The sequence below is a fragment of the Stegodyphus dumicola genome, chromosome 2 (genome assembly GCF_044657685.1).
Source record: "Stegodyphus dumicola isolate Sdum_Otavi_A_Nest chromosome 2, ASM4465768v1".
Taxonomy (NCBI): domain Eukaryota; kingdom Metazoa; phylum Arthropoda; class Arachnida; order Araneae; family Eresidae; genus Stegodyphus; species Stegodyphus dumicola.
Genome location: NC_140769.1, coordinates 106,532,366 through 106,554,725, shown reverse-complemented (window position 1 = coordinate 106,554,725; position 22,360 = coordinate 106,532,366). Strand labels below are relative to the sequence as shown.

The 22,360-nt window shown below is 34.2% G+C and overlaps 1 protein-coding gene and 1 non-coding gene across 3 annotated transcripts in view; one reads left to right on the top strand and one right to left on the bottom strand.

The window, feature by feature from the left end:
* LOC118194938 (neuroplastin-like) overlaps positions 1-22,360 on the bottom strand; it is a 183,778-nt gene that overhangs the window by 52,154 nt on the left and 109,264 nt on the right. The gene's annotated exons all lie outside the window — the stretch shown is intronic.
* On the top strand, positions 12,076-12,148 carry TRNAT-CGU (transfer RNA threonine (anticodon CGU)). The gene has a single exon. It is a non-coding gene; the product is annotated as a tRNA-Thr (tRNA).

The following is a 22,360-nucleotide window of genomic DNA, read 5'->3' as shown; positions in this document are numbered from 1 at the left end:
GAAGTTTTAGTCTGAAAGACTTTTTGAAATGTAGTATTATTTCAATGTAGAAAGAATTGGCACTTGCTTTGAAAAGAATAGAAGTCAACAATGTACTACTAATGTATGTTTTCAAATCTGTAAAATTAACGGCATGTTGATATGTTCTGTTATTTTAAATATTAAGAAATACCGTGATATGGTAAAAGTGAAAGTAATGTTAAAAATTTGTTATTCGTGTGACTGTAAAGATTAAATCATGGCGAATATGTGGTAAAGGTTGAATGATATAGTTAGGCTCTCTGACGCTACACTTTAGAGTTAGCCACTTTTAGAATAGTACCTCAGGGTTTAGAGTTGAAAGTAGGGTGTGTTAAGAGGTCTCGTTATGTTGAATTTTAACACGTTAGTGTTTTGATTGTAGGAGGAAGTGTGGCACACGTAGACAGAAACACATTCGTGTTTGGTGTTCTTTTACAACACATGTCAGAGAGCACGGGGAGAGATAATTAAAATAGTCATGAATGAAATAAGAATGTTAAGAGAAGTCTATTCTATATGTTATTTGCAATGTCATTGTGTAACATTTCATTAAACTAGTTTTCCTTCCAGATCTCTGGAAGGAACCAGAATTGAATAAAGCTCCTGTTTAGATGCAGTACAGATGAAAAAAAAGATTGTTGTATATCCTGGGAGCTGCTATTGTAACAAATTTCTTTCTTTTAAATTTTCTAGTTTCTAACGAAGTTATGGTTGTAAAAGGTTGGCCTCGCGTTAGATTCTAGAGCTAAAAGTTTTCAACAAGGTCGTTTTAGACCTCAGTTTCAAACTAATTAACTCTGGCGGGAAGTATGTAAGGATCTTAAGTTTTACTAACGTTTATTTTATTTTAAATCTTTACTATCACTTCTTATTTTCTACTTCCGGCCAGAATTATAAGCGTGAAGGTTTTTATGCAAAGTTTGTCTGGCGAACGCCAAGTACTTAAGTTGTGGCTTTTTGCCAAGCAAAAGAGAGAGGAAGCAGTAAGTCAACGCAGGCCGCTTACCTTAAAAGTTACGCAGTTGCTGTTCGCCTTCCAGGCCAGAGGTTTTAATCCTCTTGATAAATTAAACGTATTGTAGTGTTCACAGTCTCTGTGCTACATACGCTTCCTGTTATTATAAGGCCAATCTTCCACGTGTATTATTCTAAAGTTAAATTAGAGTTTAGTTTTATTTTTATATTTTTTTACGTTAGACCCCGAGTGGAGGGTCAGTGTATTCCGAAGTACGGAAGTTATTGTATATAGAGATAAATAAAGGGTTTTGTATACCCTTCGTCTGTATCCTGTCTACTTACCACAATTAGTGAACATAGCTTTAGTAAGCTCTCTGTTCAGAGTCAGGTCCTTGTATGTTCCCGAAGAAGGTTAGAAGGAACATTGAACCTGATAATGTAACCTGTATGTTACACTAAAAGGCTTCATCGAATACTTGTGAAGTAATGAGCAAATACTAAGTTAATATCTTGTGTGAATGAATATTATCTTACAGAATTTTTTATTCCATAAAAATCTATCTAAAAATATAATTTGTTGAATGAAGATTTAAACATTTTCCCCCAAGATTTAAAAAGTCGTTTGAAATAATGATAACAAAAACATTAATCTGAACCATTTAATAAATGAATAGAAAATTTTGAGAACAATTAAATCATCCACAGGAATTTTGAAATAATCATCGTATTTTTGACATCAGTTAAAGAAAGAAAATCTGAGTCATTTTGATTATAGTGATAAATTAGTTCCATTAATAGTAGGATAGAAAATTAAAATTTTAAGGAGCCATTATGCATTATCAATTTTTCATTAAAAAATTTTTAGTTCATTACTACTATCATATCAATTATTAATGCTGAATTCTTTATCTTCAGTTTTTACATTCTTTTCTTAATTTTCTAGACATAGCAGAGAAAAATATAATTATAGGATCAAGGCATTTCCAAATACATTATATTTTCTTCCTTAAATTTTTAAGATCATTCTATATTCATCATGTATTATAGACACAGTATCAGGGGATTCTGTTCAATTTTTCAGTTAGAATTTGGGACGAAGTTGTGAAGTCATACCTACATTGAATGCTTGAATTGATTATTTGAAATATGACAAAGCAAGAGAGAGGGCCATCTGTCCAAGGAAAGGAATATTTTAAGGAAAACTTCATGTTACACAAACATTTACACAGGCAGCCCATTCTCTAGGATTTAAATCTAGAGCCAAATGCTAGTGTTCAGCTTACTGTCTGGCTGCCTGTAGGCAATAAATGTTTTAGTAGAAGGAATACTTGAAAAATTAAATTTAGGACTAACTAATTCTTCAATTTTGTATTCAATGAGAAGAATGTAATTTATTAATAAAGTTTTAAATCTGGGAAAATACCTGTACAACTGTCCGATTAATTAATCTATTATTTCAATTAATGGTCAGTAGCAGAAGAGATTAAAAAGCATTTATGCCTAAAAGAATTATATGTTGTAATTAAAATGAATAATGCAATTAAGCATGAAAATAATTTTGGATAACTTTTGATAACTAAATTTAAGTTCATTGTTGAGTTACATAAGTAATTTTTTTTAGAATTTGAAAAAATATTTAGAATTGTTTATTGAAACAATTTCATTAAAATATTTTTTTACTGTAATCATATCCAATTGCAGTCTCTTTAGATATTACACTGTTGGGTATAAGGAGAATGATTTGGTTTAGTTTACTTAAGTATGGCAAAGCACACTAGGACTATCTGCCTAAGTGGAGAAATGCCTTTGTGGAGGACTTTCGAAGGGAAACTGACTTATATACATGTTACACATGGAGAAAACCATGAAAATACCCATACAACCAGCCCATTCGCGGGATTTGAACCTCGGACCGAACTACCAGTGTTCAGCGGGGGAATTCTAGAACATTACTAATTTATTGCCAAAAAACCATTAAGTCTAATACACAAGTTTTTTTTCCAGCTATTTCGTGATGCATATGTAACTTTGAGATGTCTTAAAATTCAATAAAGGAAAGTAATGCAGATGTAAGAAAAACATAAAATTTGAGCTTCTTTTTAACATTGGAAATATTTTGAAAGAAAATGTTGTATATCTTTTAGAAAATCTAAGGTATTTTTCCTTAAAAAAAAAAAAACTTAATATTTAAAGTTACATAACTTCCCTTTCCCCACAAATAAATAAATGCAGCATATTTTGTTACAAGCAGTAGCTGTAGACATTTCACATAAAACATATGTTCTACATGTGTAATTATTTATAGTAATATTACAATCAAAATATTTAATATTTAGGAATACATCATTTTTGTATTTTGTATAAGACAAATATATTCTATATGCATAATTATTTGGAAGAACTTTTAAGTAAATTATCTGCAACTTTTACATATATATCCTTTAAAATTTCACATGAAAATACATGTTCTTACATAATCACTTGCAATAACCTTACAAGCAGAACACTAGTAATCTACAAATATTCCCTTTAGTAATTCACTTTCAAAAATTACGATCTACTTACACTATTATTTCCTGTAATCTTTACAGATGTTTTCATTGGTAAATCACATATGAAAAACATGTTATACTTACACGATAATTTCCTGTAACATTACAGATCAAAGATCTGTAACCTTTACAGGCATATGCTTCGGTAATCAACATACAAAAACTTTGTTATGCCTACAGAATAACTTCCTGTAACATTACATGTCAAACATCTGTAACCATTACAGGTATAATCTCTGTAAAGTTACTAAGAAAATTCCTGTTTTGATTACTCAAATAATCCATGGCATCCCAGTTTCCACGACTTTTCTTAGTAACTTTACAGATTTTTTTTTACAGTGAAGACACTACATTCGTAGCTTGCGGGATATTCAGAACAAGTGTTCAAGTATTAAAAGCAGGCAACACGCGTCGAAATAGCTCGGCGCTCAAGATTTCATGAAGCAACTGCGGCCAGGGAAGATAAAAGCCAATAAAATATTTCAGTAGCAGGCAATTGTAGCAGAGTAACCGGCCGTCGATAATTGCCACTGGAACCGAAGAAAGTCTTCGCGTAAATACATTAATTAATTTGCATCCTGGTGGCAATTGACGTAGGTATAAATGAAAGTAAATGAAAAATAATAAGCCAACTGGTTTATTTAACATAAAACGCAGCGTAGTTAAAAGAAATACAATAAATATTTTTCAAAAATTTTATTTTTTTATCAATCGATTTTTTAAAGAAATTAATTATACATGTTTTTTTTTTTTTTTTTTTCTGAAATTATTAACACTCTACTGTTATCCTTAGTAATATAAAGTACCAGCTCACCAAAAGACTGTTGGATAAATTTTCGTTCCATTGGAATTTTTACTTAGAAGTATTCAAACCCAAGCATAATCCGAAATAAGAATATTTATTAACATACCGACTTGATGGTTAAAGTAAGTGAAAATTTAACAAACCAAAATTCCACTTAGGTACGAATAGAATAACACCTTCACAACAAAAATTCAAAATAAGTCGAATATAATTCACATTATCAAACTCTAATTTAAACCTTGGTATCTCTAGACTAATCACTCGCGGAGTATTGCAACGCCCAGACCTTTGCGGCAAGTTACGCAAATATCAGAAATACAAGGATGAGTAGGCAATCAACGTATGTTACCAAACGCTCTCCAACTAAGTTCGAAACCTGCCGTTTATTTAGAACTTGACGCTACGCGACAAGCCTTCGTCTTGCTTTAAAACGTATAAAAAAAAAAAAAAAAAAAAAAAAAAAAAATGCCTAAAGAGAACAGCACACATTAAATTAAAAAACTGCACAGATTTTTACTCTGCACAACAACTTTATCCAAAATAAATAAATAAATAAATAAAAACAGAAATTTCAATAAAAATGTATAATATATAAAACAAATTACAATGAAATAAGTAATATCTCTTAACACAAATATTAATTATCCTAGTAAATAAATTAACCAACTTCACATTGCAAATTATTAAGAATTCAAATGGTATAAAGGAAGTTAAAAACATTGTTTCCTAAAAAAATCATGCAAAACTTTTTATGTAATTAAAACATAATATAAAAAAATTACAAGGAAATAAGCAATAAATCTTATATTTTCAAGAGAAAACAGTCAACAGTCCAGAATCCAAAGAATGAAATGAATGAAAAACTGTTGCCAAAACCACATTTTTAAAAGAATGAAACTATCATCAGAAAGCAGTAACCAACCAATATTGTGCTTTGTAGATGACATAATTCAAAATATGCAAACTTTTTTGCCATTAGCTAATAAAGAGAGAGAGGAAAAAAAGAGGAAATTCTTTCTGTTGTTCCTCGAGAGACACATGCGCGTTAGAATAAGAACATTGCAATGTGCGTGTTGCGTGTATAATTAATATTTTATCTCATATTTTCAACAGTCAGCTGTCCAGTATACAAAGCATTGAATAAAAAACTGTTGCCAAAGCCATATTTCTAAAAGAATGAAACTATTCAAAATGATGCGATTTCATCAAAAAAGATAAAAGAATAATAAAAAAAAATCTGTTCCGAATTTTGAAAAAAATTGTTCCGAGGTTCATTGGCTCTTGTGTAGATGCACCTATGTACCAAATTTCGTAGCCCTGGGTCTATTAATGCTTACGCGCAGCACGAACGAAAGACACACACATACGCACAGACAGACTCATTCTTTTATTATATGTAGAGATTTATAAGCAATTTGTATCTTGGCGGAAGTTGACGAAACGTACTAGTAGAAGTAACTACTACTACTACTACTAGTACTAAGTAGGTAACTACTACTACTAGTAGTAGTAGTAAGTAACTACTAGTAGAAGTAACTTCTTGTTTTAGTAGAAGCACAGAAAAGTAATAAGATAGCTGGATAATTAAAAAAAAAAAAAATCTTACAGCACGTTATTTTTCTTTTTAACACGCAATTCATTCTCGTCTGAGATAGTGAAGGAGAAGAGAGGAAAGGGGGAGGAGAAATGAAGTGTTCTCCAGGTGGATTATCACAAGAAAAATGTGCTGAGCAGCTACAAAGTTTTACTGCTAAACGATAACTTGCAGCAACTTTTATTATGATATGTCGTCTTACTTTTCCTAAAACATCGTCTGCGTACGAACAGAATTTTCTATGCGTTTAAAGCATTTGTTTCGGTCTAGCAGACATCGCCCATCATGGATTCGAAAGCTGAGTAAAGTATAGTAATAATATTTTCTGTAAAGCAGAAAAGACAGCAAGGAGAATGATCCTGCATAAAGCAACGTCCCAAACTCATATTGAATGCAAGATCTGAAAATAGCTGACAAGCCAAATCATTTTTTAACAAAATTACTAAAAATAGTTACTTACTACTTTGTATTAAAATTTTTTTTTTAAATTTTGAATACATTTAAAAAGACTAAATATTTATGAAAACACATGTAAACAATGATGATAATATTGCAGAAGGAAAACAATACAAATTTATATTTATTTTCCATTTAAAATCTAGAGTTTGGTATTTGCAAAACATTTTTGTTGATTACATTTTACAATTCAAATCCATTGACCGCTAAATATTAAATTTTCATATTCACATTTATTTCAAATAATTATAACATGTTTAATTAATCATTAAGTAACTTACTTTAATTTAAACTAAAAACAAAACAAAAAAATATGATAGAACCTGAGAGTAAATAATCTACGCTTCATTCGAACTTATCTCCTCAAACTATTCTAACTTCATTAAATGATCCTTTAAGAAAGATGAAAATGGCATCAAAAACTGCAGATTTTGTAATTAAACATCGCAGTCAATTTTTGTCACAAGGGAGTCAAACTTCTTATAATTGCATTTTCTAATAACGAGTATAAAACTTTCAGCAATATAAGCATAGAAACTGAAAGACTGCACTAAAATTCGTTATTTGCCGAAAATTAAATTATTTTTCTTTTATTTTTGGCATTGCCCAAAAATTAATATTTTCGTCATTTAAAACACTTCTGTAATTCGAAGTACACTGCTGGCCACCATAAATGCAACACCCTGCAAATAACATGAAATTTATAACATGTATTAGCGGAGGTGAGAGCAAATGATTAGAATTTCAGCGCAGACGCACATCACGCGCGCCTGTGGCGCGACTTCAAAGCGCTATTTAAGAATTTGGAGTTTTCGACGATTTCAAATTCGGCAAGTGTTTTTTTTTTTTTTTTCCAGAAAACTATCAATTAGGCGTCGTAATAAACAGCGATCATCGTTTGATCAAGCATCCAAGTTCGAGAGAGAAAGGATAGTGGCCTACTGAGAGAGTGGATTATTTTTAGGGAAATCGGTAGTCGTATTGGACGAAACCAAACAACTGTAATGCGCATATGTGACCGTTGGATGCAGGAAGGTACGATAGACCGACGTGTTCGATTGCATCCACCTCAGTGCACCACTTCATGTGATGACAGGAACATTGTGCGCATGGCAGTGACGGATTGCTCAGTCACATCACGAACCATAGCACAGCACATTCAGTCTGTAACGCATCATCTAGTGTCTGCGCGTACCAATCGATGCCATTTACAGCAGAATGGTCTGTCCGCAAGGCTTCCATTGCTTCGTCTACCCTTGACGCAGAACCACAGATGTCTCCGCCGCCAATGGTACGATGAAAGAAGGATGTGGATGGCAGAATGAAATGAAATTGTCTTTACTGACGAGTCACGCTTCTGTCTGCAATACCCCGATGGTCGGATTCGAGTCTGGAGACACCATGGAGAGAGGATGCTGAACAGTTGCGTTAAAATTTTTTTAAAATTTTGAATACATTTAAAAAGACTAAATATTTATGAAAACACATGTAAACAATGATGATAATATTGCAGAAGGAAAACAATATAAATTTATATTTATTTTCCATTTAAAATCTAGAGTTTGGCACTTGCAAAACATTTTTGTTGATTACATTTTACAATTCAAATCCATTGACCGCTAAATATTAAATTTTCATATTTACATTTATGCACCGCCACACTGGTCCTGCACCGGGTATTATGGTATGGGGCGGTATTTGATATCACTCTCGCACTTCTCTAATACGCATTGCCGGTACTTTAAACAGCCAGCGCTACATCTCCGACGTGTTGGAGCCAGTTGTCCTTCTTTACATTCAGGGCTTGCCCACAGCCACATTTTAACAGGATAATGCGCGACCAATCGTCAATCGCCAGATTGAATTGCTTCCCTTTCCGGATCTTTCGCCGGTAGAAAACATGTGATCCATGGTTGCTGAACGATTGACCTAGATTACATCCCAAGCTACCACACCAGATCAACTTTGGCAACGTGTGGAAGCTGCTTGGTTTGCTGTACCCCAAGAACACATCCAAAGTCTCTTTGAATCAATGCCGAGGCGTATGACAGCGGTGATCTCCAATATGGCGGCTACTCTGGCTACTGATTCTGGAAGGAACCACACTTCACAGAAGTCTTTAAATTTAATCATTTGATACTTGGTCAACATGTTATCTACTAAATAAATTTTGTTGTGATATCTCTTGTCTTTCTTTGTGTTGCAATTTGGGTGGCCAGCAGTGTATATGACTACGACCAACGATTGCGAAATTAAAGGCTGGGTATTTGGTACTACCGATTGCTTTGAAAAAGGGGTGTGCATATTCGAGTAGTCCAAACAAAATTTCAAGGTTCTATGGCTAACAGGTTTTGAGTTGTGAGAGATTCATCCATGAAAGTGCGTACGCAGATACGTATAGACATCATGAAACAATCCCTTTTGAATTCATTTTACAATTCGTTTTGGGAAAAAAGTGTCCTTTATTCTGCCCGTAAGAACAACGCTGTTGGAACGAGACGGCTCCCGACCTAATGCAACCTCGAGGGTGCCAAACAGAATTAATACCGCCCCGCCCTTGGATCAATCTCTATGAACCCACAGAGGGTTCAAGGGCAGACAAGGCAGTACCAGTACGGTCCCTGCCGAGCTTTACTCTGTCCTGAGAGCCCTCAGGCCTTCTGTGAAGTCTGTTATTATGCCCCCATGGTTGAGACTGCCTAGGTACAGATCCTAACCAGTACTTCCCAGGCATTCTCCTGAGTCAACCCCTGGGGGAGGCGCCCGTAAGTGCAGATGCCACTTGGAAAAATCGTTCAAAATGGACTCGGAAGCGATCGAAGTGGATATTTCTGTCGAAATATAACACCTGAAATTTTTCGCAATTACAATATTTCCTTTACTTCTTGCAAGGAAGTGGAATACATATGCTCGTGTCTAAGTAATTATAAATTTCTTATTACAGCTTGATACTTGATGGCATTTCGATTCTAATGAAATTTGTAGGCTTGCAGGAAATTACTAAACATTATCAAGTATAGTAGATCTGTCAATCGTGTTCTTTACTTACTAATGTTTAACTGCGTGGAGGAAAAATACTAAAAATGATCAAGGACAGTACATGCTTATCTGCCAAGCGTGTTCTTCACATACGTAAAGCGTGTTCTTCATTCAACCGTGTGGAGGGAAATTACTAAAAATGATCAAGGACAGTAGATGCTTATCTGTTAATCGTGTTCTTTACATACTACTATTCCACTGTGAAAGAAACCTGTTTGCATATAAATGTATTCCTCCCAATATTCTTTATGCAAAAATTCGTAACTGAGTGTATTTATTTTTTGACAAGTAGGAATAAAAGTTAATGAAATCTGTATTTTCAGGTCTTTGAGTGAGATTTATATCACATTGTAAATTAATTAGCCCATTGTAATAATTGCATTGTAAATTAATTTTCTGATTAGTTAGTCATGTTTTTTTAAAAGGCAGTGCAAAAATGTAAATTCTGACTTCAAATTACTAAAATCTTGAAATTTCTGCAACCTCACATAGTTGAAATATACTCGCAGGCTGCATGTAATTGCTTCGGGGGCCAGCATGCAAGTCTAAGACCAATGGCGTAAGAAATACACTTTGTAATATAATGTTCTTGCTGGCCCAGACGACTTTCTGGAAAGCACAAAGCTATTGATGATGATCCCAAGCGTGGTCGTTCTTCGCAGTCCCGAAGGGTTGAGAGACTGAAAAAATTCCATAACGAATACTGAAAAATAGATATCTATCTCTTCACATTATCGTTGATGAATTATGGCTGATTAAAACAGAAAACTTTATTTTTTTTCTGCTGCAGAACAATGAACCATTAAACAATCCTGTTCTTGCTAAGAACTTCCTAGCAAAGAAAAGTGGCGCAGTTCTCTTTCACTGGCACTTGCTGACTATTTTCTTTTCCTTAAAGTGATCACCTCGAAGGTCATTACTTTAATAGCACTGAAAAAATTCAGAAATCCATAACAAGAGACTTAAGAACTAAATCCTACAACTTTGTAAATTCACTGCTTATTTTAAAGAATTAATCTTGTTCCTGAATTAATATTCATTTTCTTTCCTTCACTGAAATAGTTATTAATTTTTCTTGAAACTTATAGGCTATTGTGATTCATGCGGACATCAGTAGCGTGTTGAGAAAGTCTATTCAAAGACGCGAGCAAAAATGACACCCTCCCGTAGCGACAGGAAAGAATGATTTCGGCTAATAATGTTTATGGAATAACCAGATCGATACACGTACAGAAGAGCGTTTTATTTTAAGTAGAGAAAAATATAGCGAATACGCAGATGATATAGCGAATTGCATGTAATTCAGACAGAAATGTTTTATTTCAGGAGATATACCGTCAACGATAAATGCTGTGATTTATATGTGCAGACTGGATAGATATATCAAGACTTCTTTTTAAATATCTCACTGGTGATGTTCACATACATATTCCACTTTCTTAAATTAGATTTTATTTGGCAAAAGGAGCATGAGTAATTTCTGCATGGAAAAGAAGTTTTGTAACGGGATAATTTTTTAACCCCAGATCATCACTGTAAAGTAGTCCAGATCTTTATCTGATTTGAAAACTATTAAGCATTTCTAATTAACAGATAAGGTTGGTGAAGGAAAGGAGAAAGAAAAAGATATTCTGCTCTTTAAAGTTTTCTGATATGATGAAACTCATGTTCAGAACAAGAAAACTCTCGACGTGCTAACGCTTTTTAATTAGAAAAATAGAAAACAGTAAAAAATGCTGCTGATAAATATATACTAGAATACGGGGACGGATTTGTAAAGTGAAAGGGGCTAATCTCAGTCGAACTTTCAGGGACCTTAACTTTTAAACATATAGTATGTTGCCTTAACTTTCACACTTTTCTACTGCTTGACTGTCGCACTTTTGGCAGGGTGGTAAGGATGTCGGCTATAGCACACTTGGGCCTCTGTTCGAATCCCGAAGAATGCATGTTGTTTGCAAATGTATAATATCTTTACGCCATGGGGGGAACTTAAAATACTTGTACTGTCGAACCCAAAATTTCACTTGATAGGTTGTGATAAGGAAAGAGGGATAGAAGACCCTTGGATTTGTCTGCTGGTTCATCAGCAACGGGACAAGGCCTTTCTTACGGATGAAATTCGGTTTCGCCCGCCCGCCAACCTGGGCAACGTTCTCAGTGATGAGATTATTGAATAACAGGCTTCGGGGATGGTTTCTGCCACAACCGTCGAAGATTTAAATAGCAAAGTATCCGAACATTGGTTCCTCTTCCCTCCCCCCCAAAAAAAACACTTGTTTACGTTTGAATTCAGAAACTGATTTAGGGGCTTCTTGAAACGCTTCCCTGTGCTCGACTGCGGTTTGCACTATTCCTTAAATACACGTTATAAGGTATTTTTCCTGCTTTCTTAGCATGCCTTCGTGGTGTAGTGGTCAACATGCACGGCGCGTATTCGAGAGATCCGTTGTTCGATTCTCGGCGAGGGCATTGCTCAATTCTCATATCTCCTGCTTCGAAATAACCTAATGTCTTTACAGTGCCGCCCGAACTAAAAGGGTGGTGGACGATGATTCTTCATTACCAGGATTTGGCGATTGGGTCCCCTAATCCCCTGTCGTCCTTTATAAGGAGAAATATGTAATGCTTTTCTCCCGCCTTCTTAGCATGCCTTCGTGGTGTAGTGGTCAGCACGCTCGACGCGTATTCGAGAGGTCCGTGGTTCGAGTCCCGGCGAGGGCTATTGCTCATTTATCATCTCTCTTGCTTCAAAATAATGTCTCTACAACGTAAATAACATTAATTAATTCAAAGTTATTAATGGGAACCATCAATGACCAGCTGAACCAAGGGATGCTAAAAAACAGGAGTTAGACCCCGGGCTCGAACCGCAGCTGACGGGCTCACTGCATGAGGATTTCCGTGATTTTTCCTTATGTGTATAACTTAAATATGAGCAATAATTTAGAGCCTCCTTTACAAAAAATAAAAAACTATTAACTGTTCGTGTGTCTTAAAATATTTTTTTCACATTCATTCAGAACGCCTTTTTTTTTTTTTTTTTTTTTTTTTTTTTTTTTTTAAAGCTAGGATTAAGTTCTTACATAATGGTCTGATGGGGAAAGCAAAAATAAAGACGCTGTTTGAGGTGCGCTCGAAAACATATATCTTCGGAACTACAAATGTTACATTCAATCTAAATACATCATTAGACAGATGAAAGAGCACATTAGCATTTATGTAGCATATAGCACCATTGAGCAGGCTTCCAACCTAAGAATAGTGCCTGATCAGTGGAAGTCTATTACAAGCTGCATGACAGCCTCAGTTGGCCGAGGCAGATCAGACAGGCATTAATTTAACATAACCTAGTTAGAGAGTCACAATTCAAAAATAGTTACATTGTCATCCTTGCTTACAGTAAAAAAGGTCGTTTGGTAGATAGTCGTGCATAGACTGTCAGTGCGTTCGGGTTGTGTTTGCTGTGTTTTATTTTATTTCGCGGAGCTTGTGGTCTTGCGATTTATAGAAAGTTGACGAGCGTAGCAGATTATGTGCCAATAGAATTTGCTGTTAAGCAGCGTAAGAGAATGCAGGATTCAAAAGCAGGCAATATAATTAGTTTTATAAAACATTAATTCCAATACGGTACCACGTAACTATCATAGTACACTTGGCTGTTCATTTATGGATTTAATACTGTTTACTATTTTAGGTATCTTATTTCTAATATTATCGACACCAATTTTACTTAGGGTCATTCTGAATGAACAAATGTAATAAATAAAAAATAAAATAAAACATATGTTGTGTGTAAAATATTTTGTTTGTTTTATTTGTTCTGTAATATTTTATTTGTTAACTCATACTCCCGTTAGTAATCCTACGCATTAAACACCAGCGGCTCTTTGAATTAAAAGAGAGAGCCTACTTTCAAATTTTTTAAAATTTTCTACTGAAATTACACTTTTCATCATACTCTTTTACTGCGTAAATGTGAAGAGAAAGACATCAGGTTATTTCGAAGCACGAGACATGAAAAATGAGTAATGTCCTCTCCGGGACTCGAACCCTTTGTATACGCGCCGAGTGTGCTGACCATTATACCACGAAGGCATGCTAAGAAGGCGGAAGAAATACCTTATGAGTGCATTCCAGCAGTCCGCTTATTCACAAGAAAAATTTATTTTAGTCTCGAAACTCTTTTGTTTACTAAAAAATATGTCTTTGCGCATTACAAGAAGACAAGAGACCAAATGGGAAATATTTATCTTTTAGCTGTGGGGGAGGATATTTCTAAAATTCGGAAATAAAAAAATACTTCCGTCACTTAACTCGTACTTAAATGTCAGTGAAAAGGACTAATCAAATATAACGCATTGCAGTGATGCATAAATGAAATTTATTGCTATTTAAGGCAAAACAAAGTTGAAAATTAATAATAAACTGAGAATAAGAGAAACGCCAATGATTGGTTTTTCTAAGTAAACTTAAATGTAATCTCAGAATCTCAAAATTTTGCTCGGACATCTCACAGCAAATCCTTGCCGAATGCATGAGTTACATACATCATTAATGCATTGCACGTACGGCAAAACCGTGTTTCGCTAAGTTAACTTGCTGTGGTTAAAATTTGTAATTCTGTTTTAATAAAAAGAAACGAAACAACTGTCAATTAAAATAATTTTTACTATTGCTTAAAAAGTGCATGATACAATTAATTTTTTATAAATCTGTTGACTTTTCTTTGGAACAGTGACTGATGCAATAGTTCAAAGGTTTCGTAATAAGAAGCCTAAAGTTTTTAAATTGACTCTCATAAAGTACTCTCTTCACTTGGGTTAATCTCCTTTGTAAACTCGGGCAGCTCCTGTGTCTTTTGTTAACAATTCGTTTATATTCTTATCATTTAAAGATATTTTATTTCCTTTTTGATTATCACTGCTTTCAGTGTCGGCTGGTGTTATTATATTATCTAAATCTTCATTCCTCATTTATAAATTAATTCTTTATCTTCTCCTTTTGCCATTTGTGAAAATACACTCATGTCCATAAATTAAGGATAATGCAAAATCAGGCAAAGGAAGAGTTAGAAGCAAAACAAATTTGACTTATTTGTAAAGCTTATTTATTAAACAAAAGGTAAAGAGCAGAAAAAGATGCTACATGTTTGATATTTTTTCTCCCTGGAGCAAATTACAAAAAAAAAAAAAAAAAAAAAAAAAAAAAAAAACCTATTCACAAAAACTAATATTACATGGTTGGTATGATTGTTAATACATTGTATGTCTCCCAGATGATGCAATACAGTCTGTACAACGCCTAGGCATGCTCAGTATCAAATTATCGATCTGACCTTGGGGGATATTACACCACTCAAAAAGCAATGCTCTCCGAAGTTCCGATAGACATGTAGGAGAAGGTTGACAGGCTGCAACTCGTCGGCCAAGCATGTCCCACACGTGCTCTACTGGATTCAAGTCCGGTGAGAATGTTGGCCAGTCCATACGGGTGATATCCTCCGATTGAAGGCATTCGCTTACGAAGTTTGCACAGTGAGGACGGGCGTTGTCTTCCATAAACACAAATTGTGCGCCCATGGAGCCCCGAAACAGACATACATGTTGTTCCAGAATGACGTCCCGATAGATTTGGCTTGTCATGGCTTCAATTTGAACATGCAGGTCAGTTCTGGAACCCAGAATAATTCCACCCCAAACGAGCACTCCTGCACCACCGTAACGGTGTCGTTCAATGATGTTTTCTTGGTGGTAACGGGTATCTGGAGCTCTCCATATGAAAGTCCAGCAAGAATCAGACTGCAAGCTAAATCTGGACTCGTCGGAAAACATCACACAAGCCCACTGTTGCATGGTCCACAATGCATGCTCTCTACTCCAGGCTAACCGCAGGCGACAGTGAGTTGCAGTAAATGGAACGCATCTGACAGATCTACGAGCATATAGACCAATCTGCCCTAAGCATCTGTACACGGTCTGCCTTGAATTTGTCGTACCAGTGGCTGAAGAAAGCTGACGAGACAGGTCTGATGCTGTGCTCCGCCTGTTTCTTTTAGCAGTAACTGCCAAATACCGGTCCTCATTCGGCGTTGTAACTCTGGGGGCGACCTGTACTGTAACGTCTACTCACATTACCATCATCTTGGAATCGTTGCCAAAGCCTGGAGATGACACTCTGGGCAATTCTAAGTTCGTCTGATACTTTCAGTTGGGTACGCCCACATTCCAGACGTCCGATAATTCTACCACGTAAAAAATCATCCAAATGCGTCCTTTGTGTCATAACTATTCGGTTGTTGCACTGAAATGCTTATAAAGCGCCTGCGAACAATTTTACTTCTTTACCTGTATTCCTTATATATCACTCTCTTACACTCTCGTCATTGTGACGTACCATCGGTGTCATCTGGTTACTTCCTGAAATTTGCATATGATTCTTGAAGATGTGTGCAGTGATTTTACAGGTGTAATATTTATTTTAGAGTTTGATTTCCGCGTGACTCCGAATTATCCTTAATTTATGGACATGAGTGTACTTCGCTGCGAATAGCTTTTGCAGTTTGTACGATTTCTACATCTTCGTTTTTAATCGATGGAAATGCTTTAAAATTTTGTTAATTTCTGACTATAGCTGATGCCAGCAAATATTCAGTGTTGATGATAGTTAAACCGCGTATGAATGAAATTCTATAGTAGGACAAGTTAAATGGAAACAATTATGATAACGCGCATGCGCGAAATCGCTCTCGGCAAAGGTTTACTATGTTTACATGTTTACGGTTGCAAAACTAAAGACTGTTTTGGTTTTCGCTTTTGCTTTTGAAACTCTGCTGAAATAAGAATACGTGGATAAATAACTCAAAAACTTTCGCTATCATCGTCTTCATCTCGTCTCGTGATTACCGTTACCATCGACAATTCTAATGACTACATCTTGGGCATTTGTTACATTGCTATTATAGTAAATCCTTGCCGAACGCGGACTTCTGGAAAACAATTTTACGTATACGCGGTTTCGGCAAGTTCACACAGCTGCTTTATTCTTTCATAGAACTGATTTTTTAGGTTTTTTTCCGGGTAGGCAGGTGAGAGAATATAAGGGGAGAAATGTCTTCGTGGAGGACTTTCTAAGGGAAACCTCGTACACACGTTACACATGGGGTAAAACCACGAAAAACCCATGCAGCCAGCCCGTTCGCATGATTCGAATCGACTACCAGTGTTCAGCGACTTTACCGCTCGGCCCCTGGTGTGCGAACTGATTTTTTGAAATATTATTTAAATTTCCTGTTATGATCTTTTAAATTTTTTCAAATTTCTTCTTGCTTTACTAAAATAAAGACTTTTGCAGTCAAACTTAACTTTATGGAAAGAAATAAGTCTGCAAATAATAAATCTGGTGAATAGGGAGGAAGGTGGTGAAAAACTGTTGAAATTTCTCTATTAAAAACTGTTAAATGGGAATGTGATTGTGTGATGATAGCGCATTCTCGTGCGCTAAGAATTATTTACTCAATTGAGCTTATCCGAGCTAAAGTCTGTCTATCATGTCTTTATAAAATATGGAATTCAGTTCTTGTGAATTGTCAATTCGGACTGAAAGGAAGGTCATCAACGTTATCTTTACTTGATACTTGTGAAACTGAAGCTTTCGTAGACGTGATAAATTTTAGCCAGCTTAAATCGATGGTCATCGTTTTGGCTCAGGTCGTAAGAAAAGTACTAAGTTTTATCATGTCCTGATTTGTTAAAAAAAAAAAAAAAAAAGGAAAAACAGGAATAATTCTTGCTTTATAACAAAATGTTATCGCTTTTCTTCGTGTAGCTTTCGAATCTACGACTGTGGATGCTCACCGGATTAAAGCAACGCTTAACTGCACGTAAAATTGTGTCTGTAAGTAGACACAGCGGGCGAGCGGTTAAATCTATTAACACTGATAGTGTGACCTTGGTTCAATTCCAGGAGAAAGGGCTGGGTTATATGTAGCATGGACATGAGCCAGCTTCCTTTAGAAAATCCTACATGAAGTCATCCCTCTTCATAGGTAGATAACCCTCGCGGGGATGCTGTGCCATAATCATCAAAACCAAACGGTAAGTAGGCAATGTTTCAGGAAAACTAAGTTGAGGTGTCATAGTAATAAATGCTTTCAATAACCATTTGGCTGATTTGCTGGAATTTGTTAAAAAAAAAAATTAGTTCTAAAATTTCGCAAACGCACTTAGTAAGTTTTTAGCTATTAATTCCCGTCTATCATATGTATCTATCATAGCTACATGTATTTTAAATTCCAGTTTGGATACGTCTTTATCTATATAGATCTGATCGAATTCAAGCTGAAAAACGTCTACAATATTTGAAAATAGAATCGTATTATTTTCTCATTTGAAAACTATTTTATGTATCTAGTAAAGATAAAATAAGAAACAGTATATATGCTTTTACTAGCGTTCGAAACATTTTATATGTTTCGAAACTACCGTTTATGTTTTCTAAATACAGTCGTCTTTTGTTTTCTGATCTAATAATGAAAGCTGTCAGATTTAATAATGAGATTTACTGAAATTATTTTACATGTAGCTGGAAATTTACAAACTGGGAAGATCAAATGCTATTATATCTAATGCCATAATCATATTAAATGATATATTGATATATTAAATGATAAATTGCATTAGAAAATTAGAAGGGGGTGGAAAAAACATATTTTTATGCAAACATTCGAAAGGTATCTTAGTAAGTAAAACGACATGTCCAACTGAAAAAAATCTGATACAGTCTGACAATAGAAATCTGACATACCTTAGCTTTTTTCATTCCTACTTACTTTCGTTACCTGCTCCACTTCCGTTATGTTTTGTGTTTATAACTTTAGAAATTTCTGCGATACTGAGATTTTTTTAAAGAACAGTAATTGACTTTTCCTTTTCTAATTCGAAGGTAACTACGTAAATTGATCTTCACGCACTGTTAGCCACTCGTCAACTTATAATGTAAGAATGAGGCGAGAATATTTGCACTCGCGTCAGTGGTATCGTCCTTCAAGATTAGATTTTCTTGTAATCTTTCACTAAATGTGAAAACTTCCCTTCGCAAAAGAGTAATTACTTCTCTGGACTGAAGTTGTGATTTTCTCAAGGATTTATTTTTACGAAATCTAAGTCAATGTGTAGGTGGATATCGAAAAGATGATTTTTAAGAATGTCAAGTAAAATTAGCCTTCTGTCTGTTTGGATATTATTAATTTTATATTCTTGAAACCTTAAGAGGTCTAAGATTTTCAGTTCTAGTAAGCGCACTTTAATTTTTGCAAAAAATCTAATGCAGTACCCTATCCCAAGAGCATAAATTGAAAAAAAAAAAAAAAAGTGCCGATATGTCTTGCAGTTTTAAAATTTTTCTGATTATTAATTAGGAAGAGTTTGCATCTACTAAGAATTTATATAAAAGTAAGAATTAAAAAAAATATATACAAAAGTAGTTGTTCAAGGGAAGTACTGAAAAAGATAACTGCAGAGTACAGATGGGAAATTGAAAAAAGAGTAACATAATCGACTTGAAATTAAGAAAAGCCTGTATTAAAATAAAAATATCTGATGTGGACACCACATGACTTTTTTGTACGGCCTACTAAATTTTACACATTTTTGCTGCACTTCATTTAAACTTATTTCCTGGAATTTCATTAGAGACATATTTTTCATTCAATCAATTCAGTTTTCACTTCTCAGCAAGGCAAAAATATATAAAAACTCAAAATTCATTAAAAATTGTGAAATACAGAAAAACCTAAAACACCAAATATACTTAAAAAAACAATTTTTACAATTAAAATTAGAGTTTCTACGCCAAAACAATTCAGCTAGCGGGCAGGAAGGCAAAATTTTCGGTGCACAAAACTGAAAGGGAACTTTTGCCCTCAATGGGCAAAAAGACACTGAACATAAACTAGCTGAATTCACTGTTCTAAAATTTCAAAAATATCCTGCATGTAAGTATTTTACAGATCTTGCACAATTCTTTTAATAGTTTCAATTGTAAATAAATGGTAGCCTCGTTAAGCTTAGCGCCACTTGGTAAGCTTGGCCCACTAAATTGTTGGTAATTTTACAACTATTGCATACATATTAACTAAATACATAAACACCTTAACCGGAACATAAAAACAACATAATTTAATCACTTTTAAAGCAAAAAACGCACAATTTATCAATGCGTAAGAATAAAAAATCCCGAGCTCACAGATGGCAGATACATACGTACGTAAGTACAGACGTCACAAAAAAAATCTCTCCTGAATCTGTTTTAAATCCATTTTAAAATATGTTTTGGAAAAAAGAGTCCTTTATTCTGTCCGCACATACAGAGATCGCACAAAAACATCGCTCATATTTGAGAGCGGCCAAAATTGGATATTTTGGCGATATATGATACTCGAAAATTTTCGGGATTATAATACTTTCTTTACTTCGTTAAAGGAAGTAAAAATAAGCAAAAATAGGCCTTGAAGAGGACTTTTCACTTTCATTCCATTTGAATCCTGGTATTGCATTGTCGAGATTTTCTAAATGTTCGGAAGAAATTAATAATGGTAAGCACTCAATTGCAATTTTGAGATCATTATCACCACTTTATTCCCAAAATAATTAAGTTTACGCCAATGTCGATATTTGTATCACTTAATTTTTCAAAGGGTGAAAAATAAAAGAACCTAAGCAAAGTTTCTCTTAGGAACAGCAAAAGATTTTATGTAACGTTATAACTATATCCACATAAACATTTAGTTCAAACGGTCAAGAAAATTATTAATATTAATATTATAATTTTATGCAATAAATTCAACAGTTCCTCCGTTCGTAGATAAAATATATTTAATTGCTATCAAAAATTAATAGCAATTGAACGTTTAACTTCACCGAATCTTTTTCGTGATAAGGTAACACACGCCAAACCTTTTTTGCAGGAAGGTATATGGGCTAACACTACCTATTAGTCATCTTTAAATTAAATGTGTTACTTTTATCTCCTGGTACTGGCAATAAAAAATTGTGTCGTTTTGTTTCGTTCTTTGTTTATAGAAATAACTCGTTTAGAAATATAGTTCAGTTTAGAAAATGTTTACCTCAGTCAAAATTAGCTGATGAAGAACATGGGTTGTAGAGTCTCACGTGTTTTAGCAACATACACTAAGTGCAGACTCCTATTTAAGCGACTTGTCGCTATGTCTAGATAAGCAAACAGTAACGTATGAAGGGATTAAAAGACCCTTTTATTTAAAACTAAGTCAAACAGAAGCACACCCGATGCTTATAAATCAGCCAGCATTTATAGCGGGAACTCAAAAGAAGAATTTCAAATTGAACGAAATCTAAGTCTTTATTAGCCAAAGGTTATGCAGAGATATTTAAAAGCGCAAGATTACTTTTAACTCACCACGGCGTGACAACATTACCTGTAAGAATAAAGCAGCACAGTAGACGGGAATGCTTGTTGTAAAATAATAACTAGTAATGTGCCTTCAGTAGGCAGAACATGCTCTGATTAAAATGATCTCAAACCGACACTTAAATACAAGCGAGCTAATGCGCACTCTGGCAGGAAAACGGTAAAAGAGAAATGACACTAACAGTATAGATTCGTGACATCAAATAACTAGTTAATTAACATAAATATCTTACAATCTTTTTTCGTTGGTAGTGAAAGGTTGGTGCATAATATCTTTCCACACCAAACTGAATGGTGCTTGTTGTTGAGTAACGAAAAATCCAAAGTGGCTTCCATGCTGCTTCAGAATAGTGTTTTCCGAGTCTCAAGAATCTCAGTATTCTTCTCGAAAGGGAAGTAGCTGAAATGAACTGATTGGGCCATAAAGAATTATCAGTTTGCATGCTAATTAGTAGCAGCTAGCTGTTACAGATGTGCTTAGTTTTTATTATGATTGCAAAGAGGCTTTCGTTGCAATTCTAGATTGTTCATTTGCATAAGTTGAGTTGGGCTATTTACAAAGCAAGGCTCAGCCGATATTTTTGCAAGTACTACGAAGATGTACCTTCATGGAATAATTTATGGAGCGAAACTGTCTAGCACTCACATCATAAATAAGAAAAAAATTCCGAACGGCTAAAAATCCAACCCCAGAATTTGAAACCAGCACGAATCTACAGTCTTCAGTAACCTCATGCAATCGGCGATTTGCTCTCATATTATTGCTAGGTATTGTCAACCTCGTCGTATTGTACAAAAAGCCATTGAGGAGAATATAACGAAAGTCAGCCAGAATAACACACCTTTTATGCTAGGTGTTAATTAACAAGCTACTCAAACTTATTTTTGATCAGTAAAAAGAAATGTGCACAAAAAATAAAACTTAAACTTTAAGGTAACATTTTAGAAATTTGGAAATTGCAACGATTTAAAAATGTAAAGGAACTTTAGAATTTAGCTCAGATTTTAAATTCTGTATTTATATTCATAAGGAAGTTTTGTTTGGTTAAAATTTAACGTTCTTTATTTTATAAGCAAGAATTGTCTATTATAAGAAACTGGTTTTATCATCTAATTTGACTATCTTTATTTTATTATTGTTTATTATCTTATATATTATTATTGTTTTATCATATAATTTGTTAATATCCTTGTGTTTTAATGCTACATATTTTAATGTTTCTTGTTTTAAGATTTTATACCTGCTTCATATTTCATATTCTTATAAAAATCATGAGTAGCTTCATTTCAATATTCATCATTTTAGTTCTTTGGTTTCATATATCTGTTGTTGTATTAAATTTGTGATTGCGCTTAACTGTTTTATGCATTTAATTGTGTTTTCTCAACATGTGTCTGCGCTAATAACCTTTCCAGGTTGTCCACCATATAATTCACTAATCCAATCCAATCCTATTATGAGAAAATGAAAAGCCATTTTTGAAATAA